At 44.9% G+C, this 6182-nt stretch overlaps 1 long non-coding RNA gene across 1 annotated transcript; it reads right to left on the bottom strand.

The window, feature by feature from the left end:
* Positions 1 to 4630: 4630 nt before the first annotated feature.
* On the bottom strand, positions 4631 to 5748 carry LOC123151197 (uncharacterized). Its single transcript, XR_006475540.1, has 2 exons — positions 5019 to 5748; positions 4631 to 4941 (listed from the first exon to the last, which is right to left on the bottom strand). It is a non-coding gene; the product is annotated as an uncharacterized lncRNA (long non-coding RNA).
* Between the last annotated feature and the right edge of the window lie 434 nt (positions 5749 to 6182).

The raw sequence follows: 6182 nt of genomic DNA, 5'->3' as shown, positions 1-6182 counted from the left end.
TAACAAGGATTTTGTGGAGAGGTTCTGCGAGAATAATTCATAATGAGATCATCATTTTAGGAAATAATGCAGAACATGTAGTGATATTGATCTGGAAGAAGCAAGTAAGCAGGGGCAGAGCCAGGATTTAGACATGAGGGAGCCGAACAAGTACGACTTGTAATACAAAAAAGCTACATTAATTTCAATCAATGGATTTGCATTCTCAGATATGTGTGACAGTGTGAGCTAGAAGCAATGGGCTTGAAAAAACGAATCTGATTTTGTTGTATTCTTTCTCATCTTTCAATCATTGATTGAAACATTAAAACAAGTAGCGACATTAGATATTTAAGTTAGAATCTGCCTTATCAAATTAGTAAGGGAAAAGTATATTTTTCGTCCCTCAATTCTCTCAAAAGTATAGAAACGGCCCCTCGACTCTAAAACCAGCAAATCATGGCCCCTCAACTTCTTAAACCGGATAACTTTCGTCCCTCATACCGCTTTTGATGGTTTTTGTCTGACATGAACACGGTTTTTGACCAAAACATGACATATCGCCTGGGTTTTGACCAAAAGTTGAGAGAGTTGAGTAAATAAGGACGTACAGTATAGAAGATAAACAAAAGACACCAGATAAGATTCGGGCTGCACCATTGGTAGAGGAACAACGCTGACATGCAGACCTGGTCGCGTTGCTCGTCCACAAGTTACATTTGGAGACCTTTTACGGTACATCAAAATTATATGAGCCATCCATTTCAAGTCATTCAATGAACTAGATCCACTAATACTATTAGGAAAAATCAGTAGTATATTTTGTTTAAGGGGTAAAATTGGAAGGCTTACGAAGTAAATACCAAAACTCTACACCGTTGAGAAATCCGTGTGTTTTCTTGTGGGTTTATCCTGCTCCCACGGGACTGCAGGGACCGGTCCGTCCTAATACTTTCCGGCGGATCCTTGCCGGACGGTATTTTTGCCAAGGAAATCACCATGCACAAAAGCTGATTGATCAGTGTCCTGAGGCACTAGGACGGTATTTGTCTGACTTGAATCTCCCACTTAATGGCACGGAGGCTAGCTCCTCTGATCGATTGTTGGGCATGCGTGTTGATGACCGGCGATGGCAACGGCTGGGCCTTAGGAGGATGGTCACCGACACCGCGTGGGATTTTTCTAATTAAGAAAAAAAAAGACAAAACTACCCCGCTAATCAACGGGTGAGATGATTCAATACTATTCGGTTCCATAGGTAGTATGATGCACCGTAAAAAATCTCGTGCACCCCGGTGATCTTGTGTAGTTGTGTTGGCTGGACCAAGAACGAGGCCCTCCTGCCGTGCCCAGAAGGCTGTGTGACACGGCGGACGATTGCTGCTAGCTGCGTCGCACCGACGGGGTGAACAGAGCCGCTGTAGTTGACAGCGAACGCGCTGACAGCGGGCCGTGGCGCGCGCACAGACGTCATGCACGTACATCGCAGGCACACCACACACGCTCACCACGCATGCATGCACACCGGCATGGCATGCCAGTAGTAATACATGTGAGTTCAGCCTAGGGCGAGCGTGGCAACGCTGGTTTGATCCCTACAGCCACAATAATTTTTTAGTGCTCCTCTTATTTCAGCTGGCAGGTGGGTCCCACACAAAACCGTGTCGAAGTCAGACAGAAACCATGCAAAGCGGTATTGGGGACTAAACTTACCTGGTTTGAGAAGTTCAGGGACTAAAACTTACAAGGCGCATGGTTCTTTCTTTCTATGGTTCCAATCTAGATACTCGCTGCACGCGCACCTAACGTGTATCTTTGCTTCTACTTCCTCCGTTTCAAATTACTTGTTATAGAAATGGATGTATCTAGAACTAAAATACATCTAGATACATCCATACCCACGACAAGTAATTCGGAACGAAGGGAGTATAAATTAAAATTGACGGACTGATTCTTGATGTGAGCAATCCACGAGATTATATTGATGCCGGTTGGAGAAGTGAGTGACTGACAATAAAAATCCGGTGCAGTGATGTGAAAACTCATGCTGCTTGAATCCAGCTGGTTGGAGAAGTGAGGATTGACAGTCAATAGTTCAACAACTTATTTTTGACAGAATCTGATAAAGGGTAAATGAAATTTTCTTATATCTATGTTTTCCTCATGGAAGTGCTTTATAGTTTACTCATCTTACATTTTATCCTCTCATCTTCAGATGCTGCTGCATTCCATGTAAGATTTGGTTTAACTACTGATAAGTGTCGCGTCATCAACACCGACGGAAGGTACTATTTCAACTACAACATGCTTACTTAGTTATTCAGAGATTTTGTACTTACGATAAAATGCATAAAGATTATGCATTGAAAACTTAGAAGCTTTTAAATGAATAATAGTGTGCCATCTGGTCTTAGAAGTTTATCACCGCTAAAATATTCATGTGGAAATTTGAGGATTTATTCCATGTTGCTTCTTTTCGTGAGCAGTATCATGACTTCCAACACCCAAGTATATATGTGTATTTCGAATTAAAAGAAAATATCAAGATTGTCAACGAGCTCAGATTGCTACAATGATTTGTCAGAGTAAGTTGTGCATTGGTGGCAGACTGTTAGTACTCTTTTGGTATATTGCAGGTTTTGAGGCTTCCTGAGTAGTGACCAGAACCAATGTGCAATGAAACTGTTGTCTGCTTATGAAGAAGGAGACGCCGAAGAAATCAAGTGTGCTCCTCAATCAAGTGACGTCAATCACCTCGACCATGTACTGCTTTTGATCTCCTTAATTAAAATGTCATTGATGGCTAAACTATATATGTGATGCTACATTGCTCTATAGTGCCTATGCAATTATTGGTGAACAAATAGCTGAGGCATCATAAGTCAAGCATGTTATTGCACATGTCCCTCTAAATTCAAATCCAGTCTCCAGATTTTTAACTGCTATTGTGCCATCTTGTGTGCTTCAACGGTTATCTCATGGTTGCTGGGATACATTGTATATTTTCCAAACGACTACAAGCTCGTTATTTCATTTTCCCAACTTTAAGTTATATATTCCTTCTGCTATAATTCCTCGTTGGTTTATTTGTGCATGCGTGTTCACTTGTATTTTCCTAAATAGTCACCATAGGTAATTTGGCTTGCAATGAAACTACCAACATATGATCTACGGGCCATCAAGAAAGATCTAGCAGGTGATGATGGAGAGTCCTTTGGTGAGAATCTAACTCGACCCAAAATGGCCCAGCAAGATGCATAGAAAACAATTAATCAAGCGACTAAAAAAATTACGCCATTCATGAGCAGGAAAGATTGTAAATACATCCTCTGAATGACATAGAAACTCTTAGGCTGCATCTGTCATAGAATTCTCCTTGTTTCTCTTGCTTTTTTTATCTGTGCACATACATCATAAATCTGCATTTCTCACTTGATGTTGTTGAGATATTATAATTGGTTTGGCCACCTTACCAATGCCTTGATCTGTACATACCAGCAAGATTTCAAGTACAGATCGGTTCAAGGTCAGTGACATAATCAGCTTGTTTTGAGGAATTTAAGTTTCACCTTGCATATCCACATATGTTTGTTGAATTCCTATTATTCTATCAACAAAATTGTCCATATATTTGTGTGAATCACTATCATTCTATCAACAAAATTCTATATATTTTGTGTGAGTTCCTATCATTCTACCGTCAAAAATGACGAGCGCAGCAATGCGCCCCAGCCTGATCTAGTTGGGAAACTATGGCTAAGTTGGGGTGGGGGTGATCTAGTTGGGAAACTATGGCTAAGTTGGGGTGGGGGGCATCCCCCCCCCTCCCCGCCCCCAAGCCTTGCACCGTTTTGTACAAAGAATTTTTTAGTGAGACATGGAGGCAGCGAAGATTCGGATCATGGGGCTCCCCGGTGCGGACGCCGTTGCCAGAGTCCCTGGCCTTCTGGTGGCCGACTGAAGCCCACCCCATGGCGTCCGACCGAATCCAATGGCGTCATGGAGATGTGGAGAATGCCCGCCTCCGAATGATGTGATGAGGAGAGCCTTGACGTGGAGGCCCATGAGGTGGGGGGGAGGCCCATGTCGCCCGCCGGTGAAAGCCTCGGGGAGGAAGCTGCGGACAACGATGCTGAGACGGGGAGGTGGCCCCCGCCGGCCGCGTGCGCCCGCCGCCATGCAGCGTACGACCCGACGCCTAGGCCTAGGCCGAGGACGGCGCACGCTGCAATAGCTGCTAATGATGAGAATGTGGAAATACCTAGCTTGCGCGGGCGCACGCAAGCGCCTTTGAGAGCTCGCCGAGACATCGAGGATGCACACGACGAGGATGAGGAGTAGGACGGCGACCGTGTCTGAGTCATGGCACATGGAGCAAAGGTTTACAACATGTCGACAGGCGAGTGTTTACCTAAGGTTCATACTTTATAAAATGAGTTATGACATCCACTGAGATCTAAGAGCCTTCGCAGGTGAAACTTTTTCGACGGTACAACTATGAAACTAGTAATTTCTTGTAAGGCAAGTACCCAGTGCTGAATAAAAAATAGCACTCCGTTTTTTTATTTTGCACATTAGTTTTATATCTTATGTCAAGCTTATAAAGTTTAACCAAAGTTATATAAAAAATATCAACAACTACAATACCAAATAGACATAATATGAAAATATATTTCATAATGGATCTTTGTGAATGTTGATTTTTTTCCATAAACTTGGTTTAACTTCAATCCGTTGTTATTTGGGTGGGTAAGTAGGTACGGTGGAAGGATCAGAATAATGACGTACGGATTTCTCATAATCTCTACCTACTAATAAACCAGCGATCGACTTTCAAAAAATAAATAAAAAAATAAACCAGCGATCGCGCCTGGATGGGGATGGGGATGGCGTGAGGGGGTCTGGACGCCGGCGGATCCTTGGCCGGCGGTGCTCGGGCATCGGGCGGCCATGGTCGTCTCTCTGTAGAAAAAGAGAGAGCTCTTAGAGAAGAAGCACGGGGGAGAGAAGAGAGATGGAGGAAGAAGGGGAGGGCTCACCGACGGCGCAGAGGAGGACGCCCGAATGAGGAAGCGGCAGGTCGTCGTCCTCCACATCGCCCAGCGCGCGGCTTCTCCGGGCGCGGAACTGCCGCAGCTGTTGCTGCTGGCCAGACACCCGTAGCCGCGCACTCACCTGCGGCGAACGGAGGTGGGAGAGGGAGAGTGCCCTGGCTGGCAGGGAGGGGAGGAAGAAGGCAGAGGAGTGGTGGTGGAGGAGCAAGGCAGTGAGAGGATGTGGTTGGACGAGGCATGTGGCCTCTCGCAGTCAACGCGAGCCGCGAGCAAAGGAAGAAGCGAGAATGAACGACGCGGGATCGGCCGAACCTCTGGGGCATGGCGCAGGTGGCGAAGGCTACGCAGTCTGAATCAGGTCGTAGGCAAGGCTTCTGGCCTGATCCGGAGCACGGGGCCGACGACTGGGACGGTCGGCCAGATCAGGACGAGGCAGAGGAGCTCCAAGGTGCCAGCCTTGGCGGCCTCTGGGTTCATCGCCGATTAGGGGGTGCTGCGCTGGCCAGCCACCACGGCCCCGCGCACGTGCAGCTCTTGGCTAGATTGGGTGGAGAAGAAGAAGAGGACTAGCGCTGGATTAGGATGAGCGGAGGAATTGGCGATCTGGATAAAAGAAGGAGAGGAGTGGCGATGAGATAAGGCACGCAGTGGGCGGTCAGTGCTTTTCTTTAATGAAATGGAATGAGATTGGTCTTGTACCGACCAGAAGCTACTGGATGCACGCATGCTAGCACCGAATTTTCATTTTCCGGAAGAGCACCCATTAATACTTGATGATGTTTGTTGTTACTACATACTCCCTCTGTCCTAAAATAACTCGCAATACAATTTTATACACAATTTTGTATTTCCCCGTTTCTAAATTTAAGTCCTTTTAGAAATTTTAATACGGACTACATATGCATGTATATAGACATATTTTAGAGTGTACTTTCACTCATTTTGGTCTATATGTAATCCATATTGAATCGTTAAAAATACTTATATTTAGGAACAGAGGGAGTATTGTTAGTTTTTTTAACCAATAAGACTTTATTCCTCAAATAATAGCCAAGTCATTTACAATGAAGTGAGAAATAAAGTCAGGGATAAACGATTTTCAGAAAATAGAAGATTTATCACTAAAGGATTTGTGTGCTAATTTGTGTG

This window comes from Triticum aestivum, chromosome 7A (assembly GCF_018294505.1).
Source record: "Triticum aestivum cultivar Chinese Spring chromosome 7A, IWGSC CS RefSeq v2.1, whole genome shotgun sequence".
Taxonomy (NCBI): Eukaryota; Viridiplantae; Streptophyta; class Magnoliopsida; order Poales; family Poaceae; genus Triticum; species Triticum aestivum.
This window is presented reverse-complemented; position numbering and strand designations above follow the sequence as displayed.